The sequence below is a fragment of the Callithrix jacchus genome, chromosome 1 (assembly GCF_049354715.1).
Source record: "Callithrix jacchus isolate 240 chromosome 1, calJac240_pri, whole genome shotgun sequence".
Lineage (NCBI taxonomy): Eukaryota > Metazoa > Chordata > Mammalia > Primates > Cebidae > Callithrix > Callithrix jacchus.
Window position 1 is genome coordinate 108,940,778 of NC_133502.1, and position 10,838 is coordinate 108,951,615.

A 10,838-nucleotide genomic window follows, 5' to 3' on the forward strand; every position below is an offset into this window, starting at 1 on the left:
ACTAGGTATTGATGGAACATATCTCAAAATAATAAAAGCTATTTATGACAAACCCACAGCCAATATCATACTGAATGGGCAAAAACTGGAAGCATTCCCTTTGAAATCTGGCACTAGACAAGGATGCCCTCTCTCACCACTCCTATTCAATATAGTATTGGAAGTTCTGGCCAGAGCAATCAGGCAAGAAAAAGAAATAAAGAGTATTCAATTAGGAAAGGAGGAAGTCAAATTGTCTCTATTTGCAGATGACATGATTGTATATTTAGAAGACCCCATCATCTCAGCCCAAAAACTCCTGAAACTGATAAGCAACTTTAGCAAAGTCTCAGGATACAAAATCAAGGTGCAAAAATCACAAGCATTCCTATACACCAATAACAGACTAAAAGACAGCCAAATCAAGAACCAACTGCCATTCACAATTGCTACAAAGAGAATAAAATACCTAGGAATATAACTAACAAAGGATGTAAAGGACCTCTTCAAGGAGAACTACAAACCACTGCTCAATGAAATAAGAGAGGACAAAAACAAATGGAAAAACATTCCACCCTCATGGTTAAAAAGAATCAATATTGTGAAAATGGCCATACTGCCCAAAGTAATTTATAGATTCAATGCTATCCCCAACAAGCTACCAATGACCTTCTTTACAGAACTGGACAAAACCACCTTAAACTTCATAAGGAACCAAAAGAGAGCCCGCACAGCCAAGTCAATTCTAAGCAAAAAGAACAAATCTGGAAGCATCATGCTACCTGATTTCAAACTATATTACAAGGCTGCAGTAATCAAAACAGTATGGTACTGATACCAAAACAGAGATATAGACCAATGGAACAGAACAGTGGCCTCAGAGGCAACACCACACATCTACAATCATCTGATCTTTGACAAAGCTGACAAAAACAAGCAATGGGGAAAGGATTCCCTATTTAATAAATGGTGTTGGGAAAACTGGCTAGCCATGTGCAGAAAGCAGAAATTGGACCCCTTCCTGACACTATACACTAAAATTAACTCCAGATGCATTAAAGACTTAAACATAAGACCTAACACCATAAAAACCTTAGGAGAAAACATAGGCAAAACCATTCAGGACATAGGCATAGGCAAGGACTTCATGATTAAAACACCAAAAGCATTGGCAACAAAAGTCAAAATAGACAAATGGGATCTATTTAAACTCCAGAGCTTCTGAACAGCAAAAGAAAGAATCACTAGAGTGAACTGGCAACCAACAGAATGAGAAAAAAAATTCACAATCTACCCATCTGAAAAAGGACTTATATCCATAATATACAAAAAACTAAAAGAGATTTACAAGAAACAAGCAAAGGCATTCAAAAGTGGGCAAAGGACATGAACAGACACTTTTCAAAGGAAGACATATATGAGGCCAACAAACATATGAAAAAATGCTCATTATCACTGGTCACTAGAGAAATGCAAATCAAAAGTACATTGAGATACTATCTCATACCAGTTAGAATGGCAATCATTAAAAATCTGAAGACAACAGATGCTGGAGAGGATGTGGAGAAATAGGAACACTTTTACACTGTTGGTGGGACTGTAAATTAGTTCAATCATTATGGAAGACAGTGTGGCACTTCCTCAAGGACCTAGAAATAGAAATTCCATTTGACCCAGAAATCCCATTACTGGGTATATACCCAAAGGATTATAAATTTTTCTATTATAAGGACACATGCACACATATGTTCATTGTGGCACTGTTTACAATAGCAAAAGACTTGGAACCAATCCAAATGCCCATCGATGATATATTGGACAGGGAAAATGTGGCACATACACACCATGGAATACTATGCAGCCATAAAAAATGATGATTTTTGTGTCCTTTGTAGGGACATGGATGAACCTGGAAACTATTGTTTTCAGCAAACTAACACAAGAACAGAAAATCAAACACTGCATATTCTCACTCATAGGCAGGTGTTGAACAATGAGAACACATGGACACAGAGAGGAGAGCATCACACACTGAGGTCTGTGGGTTGGGGGACTAGGGGAGGGACAGTTGGGGGTAGGGATTTGGGGAGGGATAATATGGGGATAAATGCCAGATATAGGTAATGGGGATGGAGGCAGCAAACCACATTGCCATGTATGTACCTATGTGACAGTCCTGCATGTTCTTTACATGTACCCCAGAACCTAAAATGCAATAAATAAATAAATAAATAAATAAATAAATAAATAAATAAATAAAAAATAGCATTTAAAAAGAGTCTATTTTGTGCCAAGCCCTGAACTAGCACTACATTTTAATAGGCCTTATTCTAGCTCTAAGTACAGACAAAAAATTTTATACACACACATGCAATAATTAAAGATTGTCATACATGTTATAAAGGAAAGAGTGTGCAGGGATGATGAAGTTTATGAGGTGATCTACTGCAGATAGAACAGTGAAGGAAGAACTCCCTAGGACTTAAGTGAAGTCACATTTAAGCTGAGAGCTGAAGAATGAGAAATCAGCCAATTTTTTCATTTTGTTTCATTGTGTTTTAATTTTTGTAGGTATATAGTAGGTGTATATATTTATGGTACACATGAGATATTTTGATAGAGGCAATGCAATACATAATAATCACATCAGGTCAAATAAGGTATCTATCACATCAAGCATTTATCCTTGGTGCTGCAAACAATATAATTATACTCTTTCGGTTATTTTGAAATGTATAATTAAATTATTATTGACTATAGTAATCTTGTGCTATCAAATGCTAGTTTTTATTCATTCGAATTTTTGTACCCATTAACCATCTCCTCTTCCCCTCACTACCCTTCCCACCCTCTAATAACCATCTTTCTATTCTCTGTCTACAAGAGTGTTGTTTTAATTTTTACCTCCCACAAATAAGTGAGAACATGTAAAGTTTGTCTTTCTGTGCCTGGATTATTTCACTTGACATAATGACCTCCAGTTCCAACAATGTTGTTGTAAATGACTGTATCTCTTCAGTATATATACCACGTTTTCTTTATCCATTCATCTGTGGATGAACACTTAAATTGCTCCCAAATCTTGGCTATTATGAATAATGCTGCAATAAACATGATAGTGCAGGTATTTCTTCAATATACTGATTACTTTTCTTTTTGGTATATACCTTGCAATGGGATTCCTGAATCATATGGTAGCTCTATTTTTAGTTTTGTAAGGAACCTCCATACTGTTCCCCATAGTGATGGTATTAATTTACATTCCCACCAACAGTGTATGAGGATTCCCTTTTCTCCATACCTTCACCAGCATTTATTATTACCTGACTTTTGGATAAAAGCCATTTTCACTGCAGAGATATCTCACTGTAGTTTCAATTTGTTATGGGTTATCTCTTCACTTTGTAGATTGCTTCCTTTGCTGTGTGGAAGCTTTTAACTTGATGTGTTCCTATTTGTCCATATTTTTTTTTGGCTTTGGTTGCCTGTGCTTGTGGGATATTACTCAAGAAGTCTTTGCCCCAGTGTTCTGGACAGTTTCCCAAATATTTTCTTTTAGTAAGTTCATAGTTTGAGGACTTAGGTTTAAGTCTTTAATCCATTTTGATTCTATTTTTGTGTATGGCAAGAGATAGGGGTCTAGTTTCATCCTGCTCCATATGGATATCCAGTTTCCCAGCACCATTTATGGAAGAGACTATTTTTCCCCAATGTATGTTTTTGCACCTTTGTCACAAATAAGTTTACTGTAGATTCATGGATTTGTTTCTGGGTTATCTATTCTATTCCATTGGTATGTGTGTCTGTTATTATGCTAATATGATGTTGTTTTCATTCCTATAGCTCTGTACCATAATTTGAAGTCAGATAATGTGATCTTAAGGCCTATTGGCTTAAAATCAGTCCCAGGACCTAACTGAGAGAGTCAAATTGCAGAGAAGGCTCAATTTGAAGTTCTACTAAACCTCATATTCTGAAGTCTAGCCTTGATAGGGAAAGAAAATGGGATCCTGGGACATAGGATAAGAACATCTAGATGAAGGAATTTGAGAACCTTGAGTCCTCAGAATCCTTGAACCCTCTGGGCCTGTGGAGTTAGTTCAGTATTTTTTGTCTAAAAGTATTACAGAGGCATTCCTTGAGGCAGATGCTTTGCAAGATGAGAATATTCCTTCCCAAGATTTGTCCCCCTCCCATCACGGCATTAACTTTGTTGAACTGGTTAATATTAGCCATAAGCAAATTGATGCAAAGTAACTCTTCAAATACTGTTTCCAATTTCTATACCCAAAATATTTCCATTGCTCAACACATTTTTGAAACTCCATTTGTGAAAAATTTCATATTTGTGCAGTGCTTATATGGCTCTGAATGTCTATAATATTACTTTTTGTAATGGATGAAGGATTAAAAGATTTTTGAAGTCCAGAAATAAGATCAGATTTGCATAATACTTACTGTGACCTTTACCCAAATAGGTCCTTTCAACGACAGGAAAATTTGGTAATTTAGTTCTTAAAAGTCCTATTTATGTCAGGCCAGTAGGAAGAAAGTCATTTTTTTCCTTTCTGACCCACCTCTTAGCTCTGCTGTAATATTGTCAAGGTCTTCTGGGGTAGTTGCTCTGTTTTACCTGTAAGGGCTGTACGTTTTATTGGTGGCTGAAGTGATTCATCCACATGCCAAACACAAGTGAAATTCTTTGGCATGACAGATGTTACACAAAAAGAGAAAACACTTGAAATAAATGGCAACATACAGGTACAGCTTTCTTTGGAGCTTTTCAAATCTGGAAAAAACTGAGAAAAAAAGAGTTTAGTGCATTCCATTTGTAGTTCAACCCATTTACTAGATTATCCTTTTTATACCAAATAGTACTGAATAATCAATCTGCATAGCACCAAATAGCTTCAGAGAATAATGGAAACATACGTGGGTCACCTGTGGAGTAACATTTTTTTTTTTTTTTTTTATGTAGCATCTTAGAATAAGAATTGTCCCAGCTCACTTTGTCAGTGCAGGAAACAATAAATACTTGGTGAAATGAGTCCAGGTCAGACTATGTCCCCAGTGCTGAGATACAAAGGTAAATAAAACACATTCTACCCTGGAGGAGCTCACAGTTTGGCAGAAAAATCAGAGATGCTAACAAAAGAGGATAATAAAATGTGATATAAGCAAGATGCTATAGGACTCTAGTATAGGGTAAAATCAATTGTTAGATGGAATCGGGGTTTGCAGGAAAGGCAACGTCCTTCAAGACCCACTAGGTGGAGAAACAGGGAAGAAGGGAAAGAGAAGAGGGGTTTCTAGGAAGTGTCTATGAGGTTTCAATGAGTAAAAGCACTGAACATTTTCATGAGACTGGTTTGAAGGAAGCATGAAGGTGCTGAAAGGAGGACAATGAATTCGGTCTAGAAAGCAGGTTGAGATCAGGTTGTGAAAAGTACCATAAATAATACAAAGGAGTTTGGATTTCATTTTCCCCATGGAAAAGTCAGTTTTTAAAGTTCTATATTGCCCACAGGACTAGGTTTTCCAAAGACTATTCCTGGCATGCTAATTCTAAAGGATGTTAATAAGAGTTATACCAAAATACCTACGCAGCTTTTAGTTGAAAAAGGAAGGATAATCGTCTGGCACAGAGAGTATGACACAGTGGTTATGAGAAATAACATTCATAGAGAATTTTTCTGAAACATGTGCAGTCCATCCAGCTCTTAGGTATCGTACATTAAGCCAAACTCAACTGCATACTTAAGCCCAGTAATCTGCCTCCTCCTAGAATGGATTTTACCATTCTGCTCTTCTGCAAGATGGGAATGGCCTATGTTGAGAATTGTAAGAAGAAATGGTTTGATTCAACATTTATGAGTGCTACCTTCAAATAGCTGGTTTGTCTTTAGCTTAGTGTGTAGGTGCTATAATTGATTGTGTGTCTGTTTTTGCCATAAACACTAGAAGGCTTAGAGTCAAATTTGTGTCTCACCACCAAAGGAGGATCCTTAGAACAGTCATTCTGGGGTAATAACTAAACCTAGGATTTTTCTAACTTAAAACAGTTGTATTCCCTTTGCCTTCATCTATTTATTTGATCTTATTGAAAGCATTTTTCAATCTCTCTCTGATCCTTTAGTGGGGTAAAACCTGAGATTAAGAAATGTAATGAACATACATCACTTACCACAGCATCTGGCATACAGTGCATATTAACTAAGGATTTTTTTTTATTATGGTGATTTTTATCAACCCCACCACATCATTTCACAGTCCTGCCCTGTTGACAGAAGATGAAAAGTAGTGTATCTGACCATCAGAAATGTTTTTCAAATTTTACTTTCATGGTCTGAAGTTCCATTAAGCACATTAATAAATAGACAAATATTAGCCAAGAAATTACTGATTGCAAGGACCTGAGCTTTGTGCGGTGAAAGAGGCAAATCAATAAGTCAGAGAGATGGTAAGTGGAGCTTCTGATCTGATTAGGTATGATATCATAATATATCTCAGGATCCTCATCTGTAAAATGGGAATAATAATATAACCTACCCCATAAAAATCACTGTAAGAATTCTGGCTTCACACATGTAAAGTGAAAAGATAGTGCCTGGCACATAAGTACTCAGTAAATGTCATTTATTTCATTAGCTTTTATTACTGCATATTGTCTTTGTGTGTGAGCAACAGAAGAATATGCGATCATTAGAGGCTCTGTGTTCAGACATAGGGGAAATTACTTCCAGCTCAAGCTATTCAGGAAGGCTTCCCAGAAAAGGTATGATCAGAGATAGTCTTGAAGGATAGAGAGAATTCAACTAGGCAGAGAGAAACATGGACATTTGATCCTTGTGGGAGCCCAGTTTAAAAAGGCAGAGGATGGGGGGATATCCCTTTGGGAAGAGATCTCATGAGGGCAGGGGATTCGTGAGGGAGCCTAGTAGGTGGCAAGCCAGGCAAAGGCTACTGCCTCCTCTTTCCTAAAGGCTCATGCGGTCAACACTGACATCCTGCCTCTTCATGGGCCCTTTCCAACTGTCTCCAGAAAGAAAATCAGGTGCAGTTCTCTGAAAAACCTCTGAGCACCTTTCTGCCTCCTTTAAGTACCTTATAGTCAACAGGAAAATTACTTCATGGTGTGGTAATTATACGGAACTACAGATACCCTGTCCATTCTCCCACTAAATTCCTACACGTAGACTGAAAAAAACTACGATTCTATTTCAGGCAGGCGAGCGCTTTGGAAAGAAAGTGCAGGAAATGTGAAATGAGAAGGTGGCAGCAGAATTCCCATCTGTGCAGACATTGAAAGTCTTTTATTACGGAATGTAAAAGAGAAATCCGGCGAGTTATGGCAGCTATGGCTGGACTGGCTCCAGTGTGCAGGCTGCAGAAGGCAGCCGCCAAGATGACTGACGCTATCTCAGAGACAAGACTTCCAGGCTCCTTCTCCACATTTGTGTGTTTGTTTAAAGAGAGAAAATGTATTATTTTAATATCCATAGTCTGATATTTATAGGCTTAAAATTTGGAGCAAAAAAACTTCAGCTCAAAGTCATTAATTTCGATAATTAAGGACAATTCTTGTAGCAAGAAGAGGAAAACCAATTTTAAACTGCAGTGGTAAAATGTGAATCAATAAGGTCTGTGACAGATTTGATTGATGTGTGCAAGCCAATAAGCCTATTTTCATTGAAGACAGAAGCCTTAAGAGCTGATGGATGGAGATAACAAGAAAAGAGGAAAATTCTAATTTGTTTATTTATATCCTGCTTACTCCAAAATTATTTGTACTTTCTGAAATTCAAGTTGAGAAGTCAAACTATCCAAAGAACACCTGCTGACACAATTGACCATCACATTTCTTTCTTTTCTTTTTTTTCTATTGTACTTTGGCCTCTGGGGTACATGTGCATATCCTGCATCCTGCAGGATTGTTGTATAGGTAACTGCATGCCATGATGGTTTGCTGACTCCATCACCCCCGCGACCATCACATTTCTTAAAGCAAATGCTAACCTTTGTCTAGGAAAATGGTTTTTCTCTTACTTTTCTCTTCTACCATGCAGTACCATTCTGAGTGGGGAAAAGAGCATCAGTCAAGCTGGCGATGGACTTGAGTCAAACTTACACTCTCCATTTACATCACTATCCTAAACGCCACAGAGAAATATGTTTCACAAAGGGAACTTTTCTCAATTAAAATTTTTATGAAAGTATAAAATATACACATATGTGTAAATCATACATATACAACTTGATGAATTTTTACAGTGTAACAATGTCCATGTATCCAGCACCCAGATCAAGAAATAGAACATTACTGGGCTCCCAGTTGCCCCCTATCAGTTACTCTATATCCTCAAGGTAACTACTGTCATGAATTCTAATACCATGAATGCAACTTTTGCCTGCTTTTGAGCTCATATGAATGGAATTATACATCACTGACTCTTTTATGTCTGACTTCTTTCACTCAACATTATGTTTGTGAGATTCATTCATATTGTTGCATGTAGTTGTAATTCATTCAGTCTCCTCGTTGTAAAGGATTTATTTAAAGTGACATGATTTACTATCCATTCCACATGTATTAGACATTTAGATCATGTTCTGTTTGGGATTAAGTCAAGTAATGCTTTTGTAAGCATTCTTGAACATGTCTTGCAAATATTGGGATTATACCCATGAGCAGAATTGCTGGATACATTTTTGAGTGCTTGCTATTTACCCAAAGCTAGGCTAGGTGCTAGAATAAAACCACAAAAAGGCCCTATCTCTGCCTGCAAGGACCTTAGGATCCAGTGAAAGACAGATATTACTGGCAAATACTATTCCATGTTTGTAGGAGTATCCGGAGTTGGATTGGGGTACAGGGGAAGGTGTTGGAGTCAGGATAGGCTTTCCAGTGGAAACACTCAAATGAACTTTTGAAGAATAAGGAGGCATTGGCCAGGGAAAAAATTGCAAAGGCAAAAGGAACAGCATATGGAAAAGCAGAGAAGAGTGAGAAAGCAGGTAAAGTCTGGATACCTCATGTTATGCCGCAGAAAAAACATGGGAAATGTGTGGTAAAGATGAGGGCTGAGTAGATAACTTGGGGTCCTATCATGAAGGACCTTGTTCACCCCTAAGAAATACATACATAATTCTGAATGTGAGGGCAGCTACATAAGATTCTAGAGACATTGAGTGACCAGATCCACTTTATCCGGTAGTTATATGCAGTCTGGACTAGAGAAGGAGAGCCTACAAGCTGGAAAGTGATGGGAACACGTGCTTTGTCTGGAAAGGGAAATGAGGTACAGTATCTTAATAAGCAGAAATTAGGTGATTCTTTGAGGAAAGTCTTGCTTTGGCCCAATATCCAAGCCAAAAATCTTGATGGCTTCTATGGAATACACAGTGTTGCAGGGGGAGGGGAAAGGAGCAAGGGAGGTGTGTGTATGTGTGGGTGCCAAGTTTCAATGTGCAGAAACCACACACAGTAATTCATGCAGAAAGCTTTTGAGGCCAGCAGGCCACCTGCTGACATCCAGACTGGTGCAGGCAAGGAGCCCTCTGCTTGAAAGCGGAAAGGGAAAGCATATGTGTGGGAAGTTCAAGCCAAAAAGCAAATTCACTACAACATGAGTCTGCAAAGTGGTGCCAAGATCTCATAGCAGCTTTCCATCCCCCCTGGAGACAGAGATGGAATGCTGAGTGGAGATGAGCAAGGTCTAATCCTGCTCAGCTCCCTGCTAGAGTCACAAGAGGATTCTAGAAAGTCTTGTTGTCACTGATTGAAATAATAAATTCAGTAGAGAAATTTTATGTAAATTTCCCTAAAGTGGTGGCTTGGTTGAGCCCAGAAACTTGATGTTAGGCCTAAAAATGGAGACTTGATATAGCAGACAAGTGAATAAAATAAAATATGGCAGAAAGATGCTGATTACTTTGTTAAGTTCAATTTTACATTTAAAAAATAAAATTCTTTCTTGTTTTTCTAAGTATAAAATTGGTAATATATTAGAAAGTATAAAAGTTCATGAGAGTTGAAAATATTTGCCCCAAATTCTACTGGTCAAAGAAAACTGGTTAGAAGAGATGTCTTTCAGCCTGCCTGCCTTTCATCCTTCACTCCTTTTCTTTCTTTCTTTTTTTCTTTCTTTATTTTAATGTACACATTCCTACCTAGTTGTAATTGTAAAGCAATCTATCTTTTGCCATATTGGCATTATCTCATCTTATTAAAAGAATTTTTATGACCTAAGTTTGTATTTTATTTTTATTAAAATATTAAAATTTTCATTTCAAAATGTAAAAGAAAACGCTATGCAAAAAGCAAAGAAAATAAAAACCACCATAGTCTCTACCATTCAGAGATAATTATTACCAATTCTTACTACATATTTTCTTGACATTTTATGTGTTCTTATATATAATTTAACAAAATTATTTTTTATATGGAATTTTATAATTTTTTATTATTACCTATGTATTATTAATATCTTTTCTAACTGTATCGTATTGTATAGCATAACTTTTATTTAAATAATTTCTACTTTTGGGCACTTAGGATATTCCAAGTTTTTATAATATAAGAAATGCTATACTTGTCCTAATTAAAAAATATATAAACACATACACATACACACCCACTCCATGGAATTGCTAAGCAAAAAATAATTTACATGAATTTTTCAGGCTTTGGCTACATACTACCAAGCTTTTATCTGGAAAGGACATACCGACTGATAATACCAGCAGCCAAGTGACATTTCTCTATGACTTCACCAACACTGGCTATTACTAATCATTATAGAAAAACTATGTGGTATTTTTATTTATGTATTCTGACATAAATAAGAAATTATGTCCCT